Raw genomic sequence first — 7,714 nt, forward strand, 5'->3', positions numbered from 1 at the left:
CCTCCTCTGTATGCGACAACAGGTTGCCCCTTGGGGGCTCCATCCTTCTTGATCCTGCATGTCTTCGTCTTCGCTTCATGGAGTAGCTCGCGGACATGGTGAAGTTCCTTGCGGAGCTTCACTGACTCCTTGATCAGATTGTGAGCCAGACTGTCGGCAAAGAGGCTGAAGTAAGTCTGGCACCTGAGCATTGATCTTTCTTCTAGGGATGGGGTTAACGTCCAACTCCCGCCAACCTTATTCTTAACAAAAGGGAAGTGATGGGTAGCTGGTTCATTGGCCATCCAAGGAAGTATGTCGCGAAGGTGAATGAGCACCTTCTGCGTCGCTGTCTCAACTTCTAACACCAGAGTCTCCATCTGCGGTCCTTCGAGGAACCAACTAACCGAGGAGTCATTTTTCTTCACGACCACATCAATGTGGTACTCCTTCGTGCTGGCATTGAACCAGTCCTTGTGGTAGATAAAACTGGTGATTGGCATACCCGACACTGTTCCAGGCTGTCCTCCCGGAGTAGGGGAAAGCCGGACTCTAGGAGGCTCTCGAGTACGACGACCATCTACAAGGTTTAGGGAGATGTGTCACTAAAACGGGTTCGAATGGTATAGTGGAAGAGGTGAGGGATGCATAAAACCCTAAGTGTAAAGGCCAGGTGAACCTTTTAAGAGGGGTTTCGTCTCATCTGATGTCCATGCTATCTAAGGCTTCCAACAGTCAGGATTTCTCTGATACAAGTTTTGTGGGGACACCAACTTGTAAGTCAAGATCGCCGATTGCACGTGTAAAGTGATCCCACAGATCAATGCTTAGTGAACATACATATACAGGATAACAAGAGTCTTACATCCATACTTAACGTCTGATACGAGTATGTCGGCAATGCTAGGTCGACACCTATGAGAATCAACGTGAAACCTTTGTGATCGTAGGGCGGGAAAGGTGACGTCAAGAGCAGAACTAACGATTAGCACCCGGCAAGCCTTTTTACCCAGGTTCGGGCCGCTTACGCGTAAAACCCTACGTCCTGCTTGTCTGATTGTAATAAGCGTTTTGTTGTTGATTGTTACAATGACCGTTGATAACCTTCTTCTGGGCCAATGTCCAATCAGTCTAACCCCTTGTGAATGAGCTAAGGGACTCCTTTTATAGGCAAAGCGGTCACCTGCTGTGCTCGGTGGTAGCTTCACTAGAAGTTACAGTGAACCTAGGGCGGTCCTTATCCATCTACCACTGTCACGTGCTTTAAATGCACGTCTTGTCCTTGTCAGCAATGTGCTGGTGAATACATGTATCCAGGTGTTTCGACACCTGGATGTTGCGCTGGCGCATGCGGAATGCACTGGAACTTGGGTAACGGTGGCACTGTGGCAAGGGCGGTTGCCCTCGAGTTCCTAGCCCCATCATCCCGGCAAGGGAGCTTGTCGGGCCCTTGGGTCTTCGTCCCGGCAAGAAAGCTTGACGGGGGCCTCGGTTGTCATCCCGGCAAGGGAGGCTTGCCGAGGTCCTATACTTGGTGAGCTCATCACGCCCACCAAATGGGTGTGGCCTTGGTTATCTTCCCGGCAAGGCAGGCTTGCCGAGGCCATGATTATCTTGGGGGATGCATCTTGTCTGGGTGCAGCCATGCCCTACTGGTAGGGGCTCTTTGCGCCCGTCACAAGTCTGGGGCACTAAGGACACCAGTCTTTAGTGCACCGGCAAAATAGGTCCATTAGGGCCAAGTCATTACATTAATATGGCCTCTATGTCCGACACACCAACGCACTACTGATTACGGATAACTTGGTTGATAGACTGAACCCATGCCATCAGCCTTAACCTACACACGTTCTAACTGGTAAGCGTCCTAGTTCGCATGTTCATCCCCGATGAAATATTCTTCAAACTCTGGTTCTTCCATTCCTCGCCAATTAAATAACCAGTAACAAGCCAATGAGTAGTTTGAATGTACTCGCAAGCAACCCATGATATGGAACAAGGCAATAATGAAGTATGACATAACACTAGTATGTTGATTTTTGTGGAAAGTAGGTTTTCCCTAGTGCAACAAGATGATCCAATTCTTGAGCGATATGCACCACAAGGCATATCAGTAACCCAATGCATAGGTTACACATATCAATATCAATAGAGTCGAACATCCCATGTCCACCCATCATGCCAAGATACGTGACTTAGATCGAGCATCGGGTTTCCCATGTCTCCATCTCTTTCTAATATTGCACCCCCCCACACACACACTTGGTTTATGCAGAAACAACTGGACGTAGTTTAAGAAGGATTACCCGACTGTCATTAACCGTGGACACGGCTCTCCAAATAGTTTTGCAGTCTGCAGAGGTTGCGCGCAGTACCCACAAGACTCGTGGAACTTCCATGTCATCCACGACTCACGGTATATAACATACCCGAGGTAAGCACCCGAATAATTCCTTTCCCATGGCGAAAGTTCACTCATTGGTGCCATCCCTCATGATGTACACCATACGAGCCTCGCTCTAGATCGTACCATCCGTCACGACAGTGTGGTGTGCCTGAAACATGTAAAACATTGATTTTGATCAAGATATATTTTTAATGCATTTACTGATTTTTTCCAGCTAAATGACCCTTAAATTGAAAAGCACTACAAGTAAACTCTCAATAGGTTGAAAGTTGGCATGGTATCATCATTTCACCCACATAGCATGTGCTCAAAAGTTGAGAGGGTTGCGGCAAAAACTGGACGCACTTCGTGTACAAATCGGACAATGTATTTCGAAGTATCATGGTTTCTTACGAAAACTCATCTGTTACAAAAGAGATTTAACTAAGCATTTTGTGTTTGCGCCAAGTAAGACTTTTGGGATGGTCTATGGTGTTTGCAATTTAATTTTGCTGAAAAAACAGAAACTTTTGACCTCAGTCCAGGAATTTTTTAAATTCACTGGAACGTGCTTTTGATCTCAATTTTTTACACAAGATTCATATACAATTTAGCCAGATTATCTAAATTTTTCATAATTGTCGGAGTTACATAAGTGTTCGAATTACACATATTACTTCCGACTATTCTGTTTTTGATAGATTCTGTTTTCTTTGTGTTGCTTGCTTATATCGATATATCTATGGGTTGTATCGGGAGGTATGAACCATGTAGAAGTTTGAATATAGTAAATATTACACCAATTTGAATAAAGAATTAGTTCACAACAATACCTAAAGTGGTGATGAATAAAGAAAGGGCTAAACCATTCAAATTTGGAAACTATATGATGGCACAAACGTAAACTAGATATATATAAATTGGTCCAAGTAGTACATAATAGTACATGCAAGCAGTACATAATAATAGTTGGCATACATATATATATATACAAGTGTTAGCCGTTGTGAACACTACTCGTATGAATCTGAATCTGAATCAGAATGTCCCAAAGTTGGTGGTGCGAGGTGACGTTGGCCATAGTTCACGATTCTAATCTCGCAGTACAACTCGTATGCGACGCATGCATCTTTTGCTGCATACGGAACATTGATACGGTCAAGTGGGGTCTTCCACCACTTTCTGTGCTGGGACTTAGGGAATTAAGTCTTCATATCATGGTACTCCTCGTCGATCAAGGCGACTGCCATATCAGCCATCAAAGTGCTCTCATATTGAAGCTGGAATAGGCCTTGGATATCAATGTGGCACTCAGCTGGTATCTCAATACCAAAGTTGCGCCTCATATTCGTCATGTCGTTCGTTATGTCAATGCTAGCGAAACGTATGCCACTACGAAGGAAGTCCATGAGTTCTGGACAATTCTTGTCACTACTACAACATCAACAAATTAAAATGGAAAAAATGTTACATACTGCTGCAATAAGGAAAAATGTTTCACTACAACTAAAGAGAAATTTATCATAACGATTCAAATGGAACATGTTGCTATTCTATGCAATTTTCATATCCTGTTGATTGATCTTTATAGGATTATAATATTGTAACATATTGCTATCCGATTGAATTTTCATATCCTATGAATTGATCAAGAAACCCTCAATTAACTATCCAATGGAACATATAAAGAAACTACATATTACTATCCAATGGAACCTACAGAGATCAGTATATGCAATTTTCATAACCTTTGGATCAAAGAAAGCCTAAAAACTTACCAATGAAAAATTGTATCACTACAACTAAAGAAAAATTAATCTTTATAGGATTCCAATATTGTAACATATTGCTATCCTATGCAATTTTCATATCCTATGAATTGATCAATAAACCCTCAATTAACTATATATCCAATGGAACCTTATAGAAACTGCATATTAATATCCAAAGGAACCTAGGGAGATCAATATATGCAATTTTCGTAACCTTGGATCAAAGAAAGCCTCAAAACTTACCAGTGGAAAATTGTTTCACTACAAGTAATTAAAGAGAACTTGATCTTTATAGGATTCCAATGTTGTAACACATATTGCTATCACTACAAGAAATAAGCTCGTTTATGACAAAAAATATTGACGGCGGTTTTAATGGTCATAGATCTATGACTAAAATCTACAAAAAGGTAATGAGGTGTCTAAGAGGGTCCAAACCGTAGAAACTTTTGACCATCTCAATCAAGAAGGTCATAATCCCATTGCCCAAAATGGTCACAAGCTTGTGTAGCTCTATTTATGCCCGCATTGTAGGTCCTCCATGACAAAATTAAGAAGGTCATAGGCTTAAATAGAGGTGACTTGGCAGAAAACTCAACAATTTCGCCTATGTGTCTTGTATAGGTGTCGACAAGGCCACAAATGTAAAATGAATTTTACGTCCAAAGAAAATGAAAACTCCCTTTAGAAACATTGTGTGCCATTCCTAGATGCACCCTTGTGCAAAATTGTTTGACCGATTTCCTTCCGATTCCATCTGATTTCCTTCTGATTCGGTAGAAAACTCTTTAAATGACAAAAATATCTTTAAAGATCAAAATTGAATAAGTTGGTTATCGTCCATTAAATGTGGTATTTTGAGTCAAACATTTAGTGATATCGTTTGGGAAAAATATTTTTAGTACTTAGCACTTAGAAATATTTTTAGATAGCACCTTTCTCTAACCAATCAGGACGAAGAATCCCTCTCCCTCGGATCACACCACCGCGAGCCATCTGAGGTGTTCACCCGATACGTATCCAACGTCTCTCACCCACCTATCCTCCCTATGATAAAGACATGTAGATTGGTTTCCTAGTGACACATGAATCCGCAGTACTACGGGATACCTTCGAATCGAAAAAGGATCTCGAGGTCGTATGCTACACGTGAATATGTTCTCCCAAAATCAATATCTGCTTGCCGTTCACGTACATCTGAATGACGATTTTTTTTCTTTTAAGGAGCAATGTGCATAAACAAACTTGGTATGCATCTGTCTATTGAAATGTGCATAAACAAACTTGAACCAATCAGGACGCAGAAAACTCTTCCCACGGATCGCCCCTTGTAGCTAATCTGAGCAGTCCAGGTCTTACCGATCTGATGTCTCTCATTCACCTCTCTTGGAATAATTGGAATGGGAAAAAAAGAAAGCCCCCTTCTCCCTAGCGATCTCTCTATGTGTCTCTCTCCCCTCACGTGACTCTCGCCGATGCACAGCTCTTTACTCCCCGGGCTCTCGTCGCGCCGCTCTTTACTCCCCTCCCGTCAAATGCATCTCCCGCGCCCTCCAGTGCTCGCCCGACCATGGCTAGGGTTTCGGCTGCCACCCCTAGCTTCGTCGGGATGTGCCACATCCGGCGATGGCGAGTCTAGAGGTGGTCGGATCTGACACAGGTAAGCCCCTCTCCTCCTTATTTGCGCAATATCTCCTCCCCATCTCACCTTCTCTTGTGTTCCCTTTTGCAGGTCGCCATGGTTGTGGATGGGTTGACAACGATGGCAGGAGGGGTGAACCTCCATGGGACGGGCCGCCTCCATGGAGATGGAGCTCCTTCTCCATCGCGTCCAGCTGGACTCGCCTCGTCGCTCCATGGACTCGTCTCTCCGCAGCTTGGAGTGTCTACCGTCGTCGCCGCCTGTTGGCCCTCACCAGGAAGGAGATGGCAGATTGGGCCAGGCACGATCGCGGCGGAGGAGTGCCACCGGCCAGCGCGTGTGGCTCTACATCCGCGGCACCATCCTCGAATACAAGAGGTGAGCAACTCCCTTCATTCTTTCCCCCTCGCGTGGGTCTCTGAATCCGTGGGTTAATAGGTGGGATACATTGCCAACATGAACAAAAACAATAAAGACCCAAGCTGTTGAGTAATGCTAAAATGATTCAGCTTTGGGTAAATGTTTTGTTATATTTTTCACTATTTTCAAGTTAACTAGTGTTGTTCAAGCCATGCAAAAAACGTAAGATATTACTTTCTTGGCTTGTCCATGCATGGGCAGTAGAAGTTTGTTTTTATTATTTCCACATTGATTTATGTTGGTGCAGTACCATTGAGCAGTATGTAGCTTATGTGAGCATTATTCCATGGTTTATAGGTGGCATACTATTGGAATGGGATTTGTTTTGGCCTTGTAGTTGGGAAGGAAGAAGGAACTAAACTTAGTGGTGATTAATTTTGTTGTGTTTCTATTCTATGAAGAAAATAGTGCTCTTTTGCTCTTTCTTACATCTTGCAATATCATCATTTGAACATCACCACACATGTCTGTTATAGGAGTTTCATTAGCTTTTGGCATTTATTTATTGCTAACTGCCATGTTATTAGACTGCATATGAGAAAGCAAACTTTGTAAAAATGTAACTGAATCTTTGCGAGTTAGAAACTTTTATATGTTCCAGCAGAATAATTCATTTGTGAGCACCGGAGTATGGAACATGATGCGTGGCCGGCGGCGACTACTTCGATTGGCAGCCTTGGCCAAGGGGAAATGTCAATTTTTTCTGTATGATTTGATCCTACCTGCTTCAGTACTGGCAAATGGAGATGTCAAGTGTGTGCCATATATTGCCCGTATATTCAGGTTGTGCCTAGCATGAACTAGTTGTCCAGTCAAATTTCTGATGCAAGCAACCATTTTGTTTGTGCCATGGCAAATCAGCACCGAGTTTCAGTCTCTTGAAACAGATTTCCACCAAACTTGTTGTATATCTGTTCCCATGTGTTTGTCGTTGTTCTGTCAAAGAAATTTTCTTCTGTGTATATTTATTCATATAGTATATAACTTAGTTAGCTGTTGCAGTGCTGCTAGTGGGTTTAGCTACTCTACTACCCAGGCTTATCTGAATATAGACGTACCATTAGTTAATAGTGCTGCTAGTTGATTCCTGTTTTTCGAACCACTTTAATTTTGATGCTCCCAAATTTGTAGATGGTGTCGTCTTCTCCAACTATGTATATAGGTGGCAGCAACAAACGGAGCAGCGCCAGAATGACCCCTCCCCCAGCCTCTTTCTAGGGAAGTCGACCATCAGCGGCAGCGACACAATCACTCGCCAGGCTGATCGTGTCCGGTGTGATGGAGCAGCCATGGGTACTAAGTCGATGCTTTGCCGCATATCTCCGTACGCGGTCTGAGGTCAAGCTCAAATCTTCCCCTGATTAATTTTTATTATCTTTGATCCACAACAAAATTAATTAAGAGATTGATTGATAAGTTAAAATCTCCCTGAAATTTTTTGTACACAAATGGTTAGGACTAACTGAATGTATGCATGTATCTCCACTGTTTCTATTCTAATAAGAGGTGAAACAC

The 7,714-nt window shown here is 43.0% G+C and overlaps 1 pseudogene; it reads left to right on the forward strand.

Moving 5' to 3' along the window:
- The first annotated feature begins 5,763 nt into the window (after window positions 1-5,763).
- On the forward strand, window positions 5,764-6,214 carry LOC123450425 (annotated as a pseudogene).
- The last annotated feature ends 1,500 nt before the right edge of the window (window positions 6,215-7,714 follow it).

This window comes from Hordeum vulgare, chromosome 4H (assembly GCF_904849725.1).
Source record: "Hordeum vulgare subsp. vulgare chromosome 4H, MorexV3_pseudomolecules_assembly, whole genome shotgun sequence".
Taxonomy (NCBI): Eukaryota; Viridiplantae; Streptophyta; class Magnoliopsida; order Poales; family Poaceae; genus Hordeum; species Hordeum vulgare.